Source organism: Acomys minous, assembly GCF_964271855.1.
Source record: "Acomys minous genome assembly, contig: scaffold_26, whole genome shotgun sequence".
NCBI classification, from domain to species: domain Eukaryota; kingdom Metazoa; phylum Chordata; class Mammalia; order Rodentia; family Muridae; genus Acomys; species Acomys minous.
The window spans coordinates 823,604-836,051 of NW_028182179.1; positions in this window are offsets into that span (position 1 = coordinate 823,604).

Here is a 12,448-nt window from a genome sequence, read left to right on the forward strand (position 1 = left end):
TCTGAGATGCATTTGGGCAACTTTGTCAGAAATGAGTTTTTTGCCTACAGAGACATGCCTATTTGCGCAGTAGTACAGATTCTGAGTATGTAACTGGGCTGGATGAAATCAGCATTTCTCTTGCTTCCCTGTGCGTAGGGAAGGTCTGTTTTAGTCACAGTAACTCCCACAAGTGTCTCCTCAGTGTGTTCCCATTTCCGTAGAAACAGTGTATTTGCTGGGAGAAAAGTGCATTACTGTGCGCTTTCACCGTTCAGCAAATACATGTGTAGAGGCACAGCGCTAGGAGAAACGACCATTTCTCGACGTTTTCTAACTCAGGGAACAAGTTGCACACTTCTGAGATGCATTTGGGCAACTTTGTCAGAAATGAGTTTTTTGCCTACAGAGACATGCCTATTTGCGCAGTAGTACAGATTCTGAGTATGTAACTGGGCTTGATGAAATCAGCATTTCTCTTGCTTCCCTGTGCGTAGGGAAGCTCAGTTTTAATCACAGTAGCTCCCACAAGTGTCTCCTCAGTGTGTTCCCATTTCCTTAGAAACAGTGTATTTGCTGGGAGAAAAGTGCATTACTGTGCGTTTTCACCGTTCAGCAAATACATGTGTAGAAGCACAGCGCTAGCAGAAACTAACGTTTCTCGACGTTTTCTAACTCAGGGAACAAGTTGCACACTTCTGAGATGCATTTGGGCAACTTTGTCAGAAATGAGTTTTTTGCCTACAGAGACATGCCTATTTGGCAGTAGTACAGATTCTGAGTATGCAACTGGGCTGGATGAAATCAGCATTTCTCTTGCTTCCCTGTGCGTAGGGAAGCTCAGTTTTAGTCACAGTAGCTCCCACAAGTGTCTCCTCAGTGTGTTCCCATTTCCTTAGAAACAGTGTATTTGCTGGGAGAAAAGTGCATTAGTGTGCGCTTTCACCGTTCAGCAAATACATGTGTAGAAGCACAGCGCTAGCAAAAACGAACGTTTCTCCACGTTTTCTAACTCAGGGAACAAGTTGCACACTTCTGAGATGCATTTGGGCAACTTTGTCAGAAATGAGTTTTTTGCCTACAGAGACATGCCTATTTGCGCAGTAGTACAGATTCTGAGTATGTAACTGGGCTTGATCAAATCAGCATTTTTCTTCCTTCCCTGTGCGTAGGGAAGCTCAGTTGTAGTCACAGTAGCGCCCACAAGTGTCTCCTCAGTGTGTTCCCATTTCCTTAGAAACAGTGTATTTGCTGGGAGAAAAGTGCATTACTGTGCGCTTTCACCGTTCAGCAAATACATGTGTAGAAGCACAGCGCTAGCAGAAACGAACGTTTCTCGACGTTTTCTAACTCAGGGAACAAGTTGCACACTTCTGAGATGCATTTGGGCAACTTTGTCAGAAATGAGTTTTTTGCCTACAGAGACATACCTATTTGCGCAGTAGTACAGATTCTGAGTATGTAACTGGGCTTGATGAAATCAGCATTTCTCTTGCTTCCATGTGCGTAGGGAAGCTCAGTTTTGTCCCAGTAGCTCCCACAGGTGTCTCCTCAGTGTGTTCCCTTTTCCTTAGAAACAGTGTATTTGCTGGGAGAAAAGTGCATTACTGTGCGCTTTCACCGTTCAGTAAATACATGTGTAGAAGCACAGCGCTAGCAGAAATGACCGTTTCTCGACGTTTTCTAACTCAGGGAACAAGTTGCACACTTCTGAGATGCATTTGGGCAACTTTGTCTGAAATGAGTTTTTTGCCTACAGAGAAGTACAGATTCTGAGTATGTAACTGGGCTTGATGAAATCAGCATTTCTCTTGCTTCCCTGTGCGTAGGGAAGCTCAGTTTTAGTCACAGTAGCTCCCACAAGTGTCTCCTCAGTGTGTTCCCATTTCCTTAGAAACAGTGTATTTGCTGGGAGAAAAGTGCATTACTGTGCGCTTTCACCGTTCAGCAAATACATGTGTAGAAGCACAGCGCTAGCAGAAACGAACGTTTCTCGACGTTTTCTAACTCAGGGTACAAGTCGCACACTTCTGAGATGCATTTGGGCAACATTGTCAGAAATGAGTTTTTTGCCTACAGAGACATGCCTATTTGCGCAGTAGTACAGATTCTGAGTATGTAACTGGGCTTGATGAAATCAGCATTTCTCTTGCTTCCCTGTGCGTAGGGAAGCTCAGTTTTAGTCACAGTAGCTCCCACAAGTGTCTCCTCAGTGTGTTCCCAGTTCCTTAGAAACAGTGTATTTGCTGGGAGAAAAGTGCATTACTGTGCGCTTTCACCGTTCAGCAAATACATGTGTAGAAGCACAGCGCTAGCAGAAACGACCGTTTCTCGACGTTTTCTAACTCAGGGAACAAGTTGCACACTTCTGATATGCATTTGGGCAACTTTGTCAGAAATGAGTTTTTTGCCTACAGAGACATGCCTATTTGCGCAGTAGTACAGATTCTGAGTATTTAACTGGGCTTGATGAAATCAGCATTTCTCTTGCTTCCCTGTGCGTAGGGAAGCTCATTTTTAGTCACAGTAGCTCCCACAAGTGTCTTCTCAGTGTGTTCCCAGTTCCTTAGAAACAGTGTATTTGCTGGGAGAAAATTGCATTACTTTGCGCTTTCACCGATCAGCAGATATATGTGTAGAAGCACAGCGCTAGCAGAAACGAACGTTTCTCGACGTTTTCTAACTCAGGGACCAAGTTGCACACTTCTGAGATGCATTTGGGCAACTTTGTCAGAAATGAGTTTTTTGCCTACAGAGACATGCCTATTTGCACAGTAGTACAGATTCTGAGTATGTAACTGGGCTTGATGAAATCAGCATTTCTCTTGCTTCCCTGTGTGTAGGGAAGCTCAGTTTTAGTCACAGTAGCTCCCACAAGTGTCTCCTCAGTGTGTTCCCAGTTCCTTAGAAACAGTGTATTTGCTGGGAGAAAAGTGCATTACTGTGCGCTTTCACCGTTCAGCAAATACATGTGTAGAAGCACAGCGCTAGCAGAAACGAACGTTTCTCGACGTTTTCTAATTCAGGGAACAAGTTGCACACTTCTGAGATGCATTTGGGCAACTTTGTCAGAAATGAGTTTTTGCCTACAGAGACATGCCTATTTGCGCAGTAGTACAGATTCTGAGTGTGTAACTGGGCTTGATGAAATCAGCATTTCTCTTGCTTCCCTGTGCGTAGGGAAGCTCAGTTTTAGTCACAGTAGCTCCCAAAAGTGTCTCCTCAGTGTGTTCCCATTTCCTTAGAAACAGTGTTTTTGCTGGGAGAAATGTGCATTACTGTGCGCTTTCACCGTTCAGCAAATACATGTGTAGAAGCACAGCGCTAGCCAAAATGACCGTTTCTCGACGTTTTCTAACTAAGGGAACAAGTTGCACACTTCTGAGATGCATTTGGGCAACTTTGTCAGAAATGAGTTTTTTGCCTACAGAGACATGCCTATTTGCGCAGTAGTACAGATTCTGAGTATGTAATTGGGCTGGATGAAATCAGCATTTCTCTTGCTTCCCTGTGCGTAGGGAAGCTCACTTTTAGTCACAGTAGCTCCCACAAGTGTCTCCTCAGTGTGTTCCCATTTCCTTAGAAACAGTGTATTTGCTGGGAGAAAAGTGCATTACTGTACGCTTTCACCGTTCAGCAAATACACGTGTAGAAGCACAGCGCTAGCAGAAACGACCGTTTCTCGATGTTTTCTAACTCAGGGAACAAGTTGCACACTTCTGAGATGCATTTGGGCAACTTTGTCAGAAATGAGTTTTTTGCCTACAGAGACATGCCTATTTGCGCAGTAGTACAGATTCTGAGTATGTAACTGGGCTTGATGAAATCAGCATTTCTCTTGCTTCCCTGTGCATAGGGAAGCTCAGTTTGAGTCACAGTAGCTCCCACAAGTGTCTCCTCAGTGTGTTCCCAGTTCCTTAGAAACAGTGTATTTGCTGGGAGAAAAGTGCATTACTGTGCGCTTTCACCGTTCAGCAAATACATGTGTAGAAGCACAGCGCTAGCAGAAACGACCGTTTCTGGACGTTTTCTAACTCAGGGAACAAGTTGCACACTTCTGAAAAGCATTTGGGCAACTTTGTCAGAAATGAGTTTTTTGCCTACAGAGACATGCCTATTTCCGCAGTAGTACAGATTCTGAGTATTTAACTGGGCTTGATGAAATCAGCATTTCTCTTGCTTCCCTGTGCGTAGGGAAGCTCACTTTTAGTCACAGTAGCTCCCACAAGTGTCTTCTCAGTGTGTTCCCATTTCCTTAGAAACAGTGTATTTGCTGGGAGAAAATTGCATTACTGTGCGCTTTCACCGATCAGCAGATACATGTGTAGAAGCACAGCGCTAGCAGAAACGAACGTTTCTCGACGTTTTCTAACTCAGGGACCAAGTTGCACACTTCTGAGATGCATTTGGGCAACTTTGTCAGAAATGAGTTTTTTGCCTACAGAGACATGCCTATTTGCACAGTAGTACAGATTCTGAGTATGTAACTGGGCTTGAGGAAATCAGCATTTCTCTTGCTTCCCTGTGCGTAGGGAAGCTCAGTTTTAGTCACAGTAGCTCCCACAAGTGTCTCCTCAGTGTGTTCCCATTTCCTTAGAAACAGTGTACTTGCTGGGAGAAAAGTGCATTACTGTGCGCTTTCACCGTTCAGCAAATACATGTGTAGAAGCACAGCACTAGCAGAAACGAACGTTTCTCGACGATTTCTAACTCAGGGAAAAAGTTGCACACTTCTGAGATGCATTTGGGCAACTTTGTCAGAAATGAGTTTTTTGCCTACAGAGACATGCCTATTTGCGCAGTAGTACAGATTCTGAGTATGTAACTGGGCTTGATGAAATCAGCATTTCTCTTGCTTCCCTGTGTGTAGGGAAGCTCAGTTTTAGTCACAGTAGCTCCCACAAGTGTCTCCTCAGTGTGTTCCCATTTCCTTAGAAACAGTGTATTTGCTGGGAGAAAAGTGCATTACTGTGCGCTTTCACCGTTCAGCAAATACATGTGTAGAAGCACAGCGCTAGCAGAAACGACTGTTTCTCGATGTTTTCTAACTCAGGGAACAAGTTGCACACTTCTGAGATGCATTTGGGCAACTTTGTCAGAAATGAGTTTTTTGCCTACAGAGACATGCCTATTTGCGAAGTAGTACAGATTCTGAGTATGTAATTGGGCTGGATGAAATCAGCATTTCTCTTGCTTCCCTGTGCGTAGGGAAGCTCAGTTTTAGTCACAGTAGCTCCCACAAGTGTCTCCTCAGTGTGTTCCCATTTCCTTAGAAACAGTGTATTTGCTGGGAGAAAAGTGCATTACTGTGCGCTTTCACCGTTCAGCAAATACATGTGTAGAAGCACAGCGCTAGCAGAAACGACCGTTTCTCGATGTTTTCTAACTCAGGGAACAAGTTGCACACTTCTGAGATGCATTTGGGCAACTTTGTCATAAATGAATTTTTTGCCTACAGATACATGCCTATTTGCGCAGTAGTACAGATTCTGAGTATGTAACTGGGCTTGATGAAATCAGCATTTCTCATTCCTCCCTGTGCATAGGGAAGCTCAGTTTTAGTCACAGTAGCTCCCACAAGTGTCTCCTCAGTGTGTTCCCATTTCCTTAGAAACACTGTATTTGCTGGGAGAAAAGTGCATTATTGTGCGCTTTCACCGTACAGCAAATACATGTGTAGAAGCACAGCGCTAGCAGAAACGACCGTTTCTCGATGTTTTCTAACTCAGGGAACAAGTTGCACACTTCTGAGAGCATTTGGGCAACTTTGTCAGAAATGAGTTTTTTGCCTACAGAGACATGCCTATTTGCACAGTAGTACAGATTCTGAGTATGTAACTGGGCTTGAGGAAATCAGCATTTCTCTTGCTTCCCTGTGCGAAGGGAAGCTCAGTTTTAGTCACAGTAGCTCCCACAAGTGTCTCCTCAGTGTGTTCCCATTTCCTTAGAAACAGTGTACTTGCTGGGAGAAAAGTGCATTACTGTGCGCTTTCACCGTTCAGCAAATACATGTGTAGAAGCACAGCACTAGCAGAAACGAACGTTTCTCGACGATTTCTAACTCAGGGAAAAAGTTGCACACTTCTGAGATGCATTTGGGCAACTTTGTCAGAAATGAGTTTTTTGCCTACAGAGACATGCCTATTTGCGCAGTAGTACAGATTCTGAGTATGTAATTGGGCTGGATGAAATCAGCATTTCTCTTGCTTCCCTGTGCGTAGGGAAGCTCACTTTTAGTCACAGTAGCTCCCACAAGTGTCTCCTCAGTGTGTTCCCATTTCCTTAGAAACAGTGTATTTGCTGGGAGAAAAGTGCATTACTGTACGCTTTCACCGTTCAGCAAATACATGTGTAGAAGCACAGCGCTAGCAGAAACGACCGTTTCTCGATGTTTTCTAACTCAGGGAACAAGTTGCACACTTCTGAGATGCATTTGGGCAACTTTGTCAGAAATGAGTTTTTTGCCTACAGAGACATGCCTATTTGCGCAGCAGTACAGATTCTGAGTATGTAACTGGGCTTGAGGAAATCAGCATTTCTCTTGCTTCCCTGTGCGAAGGGAAGCTCAGTTTTAGTCACAGTAGCTCCCACAAGTGTCTCCTCAGTGTGTTCCCATTTCCTTAGAAACAGTGTACTTGCTGGGAGAAAAGTGCATTACTGTGCGCTTTCACCGTTCAGCAAATACATGTGTAGAAGCACAGCACTAGCAGAAACGAACGTTTCTCGACGATTTCTAACTCAGGGAAAAAGTTGCACACTTCTGAGATGCATTTGGGCAACTTTGTCAGAAATGAGTTTTTTGCCTACAGAGACATGCCTATTTGCGCAGTAGTACAGATTCTGAGTATGTAATTGGGCTGGATGAAATCAGCATTTCTCTTGCTTCCCTGTGCGTAGGGAAGCTCACTTTTAGTCACAGTAGCTCCCACAAGTGTCTCCTCAGTGTGTTCCCATTTCCTTAGAAACAGTGTATTTGCTGGGAGAAAAGTGCATTACTGTACGCTTTCACCGTTCAGCAAATACATGTGTAGAAGCACAGCGCTAGCAGAAACGACCGTTTCTCGATGTTTTCTAACTCAGGGAACAAGTTGCACACTTCTGAGATGCATTTGGGCAACTTTGTCAGAAATGAGTTTTTTGCCTACACAGACATGCCTATTTGCGCAGCAGTACAGATTCTGAGTATGTAACTGGGCTTGATGAAATCAGCATTTCTCTTGCTTCCCTGTGCATAGGGAAGCTCAGTTTGAGTCACAGTAGCTCCCACAAGTGTCTCCTCAGTGTGTTCCCAGTTCCTTAGAAACAGTGTATTTGCTGGGAGAAAAGTGCATTACTGTGCGCTTTCACCGTTCAGCAAATACATGTGTAGAAGCACAGCGCTAGCAGAAACGACCATTTCTGGACGTTTTCTAACTCAGGGAACAAGTTGCACACTTCTGAAATGCATTTGGGCAACTTTGTCAGAAATGAGTTTTTTGCCTACAGAGACATGCCTATTTCCGCAGTAGTACAGATTCTGAGTATGTAACTGGGCTTGAGGAAATCAGCATTTCTCTTGCTTCCCTGTGCGTAGGGAAGCTCAGTTTTAGTCACAGTAGCTCCCACAAGTGTCTCCTCAGTGTGTTCCCATTTCCTTAGAAACAGTGTACTTGCTGGGAGAAAAGTGCATTACTGTGCGCTTTCACCGTTCAGCAAATACATGTGTAGAAGCACAGCACTAGCAGAAACGAACGTTTCTCGACGATTTCTAACTCAGGGAAAAAGTTGCACACTTCTGAGATGCATTTGGGCAACTTTGTCAGAAATGAGTTTTTTGCCTACAGAGACATGCCTATTTGCGCAGTAGTACAGATTCTGAGTATGTAACTGGGCTTGATGAAATCAGCATTTCTCTTGCTTCCCTGTGTGTAGGGAAGCTCAGTTTTAGTCACAGTAGCTCCCACAAGTGTCTCCTCAGTGTGTTCCCATTTCCTTAGAAACAGTGTATTTGCTGGGAGAAAAGTGCATTACTGTGCGCTTTCACCGTTCAGCAAATACATGTGTAGAAGCACAGCGCTAGCAGAAACGAATGTTTCTCGATGTTTTCTAACTCAGGGAACAAGTTGCACACTTCTGAGATGCATTTGGGCAACTTTGTCAGAAATGAGTTTTTTGCCTACAGAGACATGCCTATTTGCGCAGTAGTACAGATTCTGAGTATGTAAATCGGTTTGATAAAATCTGCATTTCTCTTGCTTCCCTGTGCGTAGGGAAGCTCAGTTTTAGTCACAGTAGCTTCCACAAGTGTCTCCTCAGTGTGTTCCCATTTCCTTAGAAACAGTGTATTTGCTGGGAGAAAAGTGCATTACTGTGCGCTTTCACCGTTCAGCAAATACATGTGTAGAAGCACAGCGCTAGCAGAAACGAACGTTTCTCGATGTTTTCTAACTCAGGGAACAAGTTGCATACTTCTGAGAGCATTTGGGCAACTTTGTCAGAAATGAGTTTTTTGCCTACAGAGACATGCCTATTTGCATAGTAGTACAGATGCTGAGTATGTAACTGGGATTGATGAAATCAGCATTTCTCTTGCTTCCCTGTGCGTAGGGAAGCTCAGTTTTAGTCACAGTAGCTCCCACAAGTGTCTCCTCAGTGTGTTCCCATTTCCTTTGAAACAGTGTATTTGCTGGGAGAAAATTGCATCACTGTGCGCTTTCGCCGTTCAGCAAATACATGTGTAGAAGCACAGCGCTAGCAGAAACGAACGTTTCTCGACGTTTTCTAACTCAGGGAACAAGTTGCACACTTCTGAGATGCATTTGGGCAACTTTGTCAGAAATGAGTTTTTTGCCTACAGAGACATGCCTATTTGCGCAGTAGTACAGATTCTGAGTATGTAAATCGGTTTGATGAAATCAGCATTTCTCTTGCTTCCCTGTGCGTAGGGAAGCTCAGTTTTAGTCACAGTAGCTCCCACAAGTGTCTCCTCAGTGTGTTCCCATTTCCTTAGAAACAGTGTATTTGCTGGGAGAAAAGTGCATTACTGTGCGCTTTCACCGTTCAGCAAATACATGTGTAGAAGCACAGCGCTAGCAGAAACGAACGTTTCTCGACATTTTCTAACTCAGGGAACAAGTTGCACACTTCTGAGATGCATTTGGGCAACTTTGTCCGAAATGAGTTTTTTGGCTAAAGAGACATGCCTATTTGCGCAGTAGTACAGATTCTGAGTATGTAACTGGGCTTGATGAAATCAGCATTTCTCTTGCTTCCCTGTGCGTAGGGAAGCTCAGTTTTAGTCACAGTAGCTCCCACAAGTGTCTCCTCAGTGTGTTCCCATTTCCTTCGAAACAGTGTATTTGCTGGGAGAAAAGTGCATTACTGTGCGCTTTCACCGTTCAGCAAATACATGTGTAGAAGCACAGCACTAGCAGAAACGAACGTTTCTCGACGTTTTCTAATTCAGGGAACAAGTTGCACACTGCTGAGATGCATTTGGGCAACTTTGTCAGAAATGAGTTTTTGCCTACAGAGACATGACTATTTGCGCAGTAGTACAGATTCTGAGTGTGTAACTGGGCTTGATGAAACCAGCATTTCTCTTGCCTCCCTGTGCGTAGGGAAGCTCAGTTTTAGTCACAGTAGCTCCCACAAGTGTCTCCTCAGTGTGTTCCCATTTCCTTAGAAACAGTGTTTTTGCTGGGAGAAATGTGCATTACTGTGCGCTTTCACCGTTCAGCAAATACATGTGTAGAAGCACAGCGCTAGCTGAAATGACATTTTCTCGACGTTTTCTAACTCAGGGAACAAGTTGCACACTTCTGAGATGCATTTGGGCAACTTTGTCAGAAATGAGTTTTTTGCCTACAGAGACATGCCTATTTGCGAAGTAGTACAGATTCTGAGTATGTAATTGGGCTGGATGAAATCAGCATTTCTCTTGCTTCCCTGTGCGTAGGGAAGCTCAGTTTTAGTCACAGTAGCTCCCACAAGTGTCTCCTCAGTGTGTTCCCATTTCCTTAGAAACAGTGTATTTGCTGGGAGAAAAGTGCATTACTGTGCGCTTTCACCGTTCAGCAAATACATGTGTAGAAGCACAGCGCTAGCAGAAACGACCGTTTCTCGATGTTTTCTAACTCAGGGAACAAGTTGCACACTTCTGAGATGCATTTGGGCAACTTTGTCAGAAATGAGTTTTTTGCCTACAGAGACATGCCTATTTGCGAAGTAGTACAGATTCTGAGTATGTAATTGGGCTGGATGAAATCAGCATTTCTCTTGCTTCCCTGTGCGTAGGGAAGCTCAGTTTTAGTCACAGTAGCTCCCACAAGTGTCTCCTCAGTGTGTTCCCATTTCCTTAGAAACAGTGTATTTGCTGGGAGAAAAGTGCATTACTGTGCGCTTTCACCGTTCAGCAAATACATGTGTAGAAGCACAGCGCTAGCAGAAACGACCGTTTCTCGATGTTTTCTAACTCAGGGAACAAGTTGCACACTTCTGAGATGCATTTGGGCAACTTTGTCAGAAATGAATTTTTTGCCTACAGATACATGCCTATTTGCGCAGTAGTACAGATTCTGAGTATGTAACTGGGCTTGATGAAATCAGCATTTCTCATTCTTCCCTGTGCATAGGGAAGCTCAGTTTTAGTCACAGTAGCTCCCACAAGTGTCTCCTCAGTGTGTTCCCATTTCCTTAGAAACAGTGTATTTGCTGGGAGAAAAGTGCATTACTGTGCGCTTTCACCGTTCAGCAAATACATGTGTAGAAGCACAGCGCTAGCAGAAACGACCGTTTCTCGATGTTTTCTAACTCAGGGAACAAGTTGCACACTTCTGAGAGCATTTGGGCAACTTTGTCAGAAATGAGTTTTTTGCCTACAGAGACATGCCTATTTGCACAGTAGTACAGATTCTGAGTATGTAACTGGGCTTGAGGAAATCAGCATTTCTCTTGCTTCCCTGTGCGTAGGGAAGCTCAGTTTTAGTCACAGTAGCTCCCACAAGTGTCTCCTCAGTGTGTTCCCATTTCCTTAGAAACAGTGTACTTGCTGGGAGAAAAGTGCATTACTGTGCGCTTTCACCGTTCAGCAAATACATGTGTAGAAGCACAGCACTAGCAGAAACGAACGTTTCTCGACGATTTCTAACTCAGGGAACAAGTTGCACACTTCTGAGATGCATTTGGGCAACTTTGTCAGAAATGAGTTTTTTGCCTACAGAGACATGCCTATTTGCGCAGTAGTACAGATTCTGAGTATGTAACTGGGCTTGATGAAATCAGCATTTCTCTTGCTTCCCTGTGTGTAGGGAAGCTCAGTTTTAGTCACAGTAGCTCCCACAAGTGTCTCCTCAGTGTGTTCCCAGTTCCTTAGAAACAGTGTATTTGCTGGGAGAAAAGTGCATTACTGTGCGCTTTCACCGTTCAGCAAATACATGTGTAGAAGCACAGCGCTAGCAGAAACGAACGTTTCTCGACGTTTTCTAATTCAGGGAACAAGTTGCACACTTCTGAGATGCATTTGGGCAACTTTGTGAGAAATGAGTTTTTGCCTACAGAGACATGCCTATTTGCGCAGTAGTACAGATTCTGAGTGTGTAACTGGGCTTGATGAAATCAGCATTTCTCTTGCTTCCCTGTGCGTAGGGAAGCTCAGTTTTAGTCACAGTAGCTCCCAAAAGTGTCTCCTCAGTGTGTTCCCATTTCCTTAGAAACAGTGTTTTTGCTGGGAGAAATGTGCATTACTGTGCGCTTTCACCGTTCAGCAAATACATGTGTAGAAGCACAGCGCTAGCCAAAATGACCGTTTCTCGACGTTTTCTAACTAAGGGAACAAGTTGCACACTTCTGAGATGCATTTGGGCAACTTTGTCAGAAATGAGTTTTTTGCCTACAGAGACATGCCTATTTGCGCAGTAGTACAGATTCTGAGTATGTAATTGGGCTGGATGAAATCAGCATTTCTCTTGCTTCCCTGTGCGTAGGGAAGCTCACTTTTAGTCACAGTAGCTCCCACAAGTGTCTCCTCAGTGTGTTCCCATTTCCTTAGAAACAGTGTATTTGCTGGGAGAAAAGTGCATTACTGTACGCTTTCACCGTTCAGCAAATACATGTGTAGAAGCACAGCGCTAGCAGAAACGACCGTTTCTCGATGTTTTCTAACTCAGGGAACAAGTTGCACACTTCTGAGATGCATTTGGGCAACTTTGTCAGAAATGAGTTTTTTGCCTACAGAGACATGCCTATTTGCGCAGCAGTACAGATTCTGAGTATGTAACTGGGCTTGATGAAATCAGCATTTCTCTTGCTTCCCTGTGCATAGGGAAGCTCAGTTTGAGTCACAGTAGCTCCCACAAGTGTCTCCTCAGTGTGTTCCCAGTTCCTTAGAAACAGTGTATTTGCTGGGAGAAAAGTGCATTACTGTGCGCTTTCACCGTTCAGCAAATACATGTGTAGAAGCACAGCGCTAGCAGAAACAACCGTTTCTGGA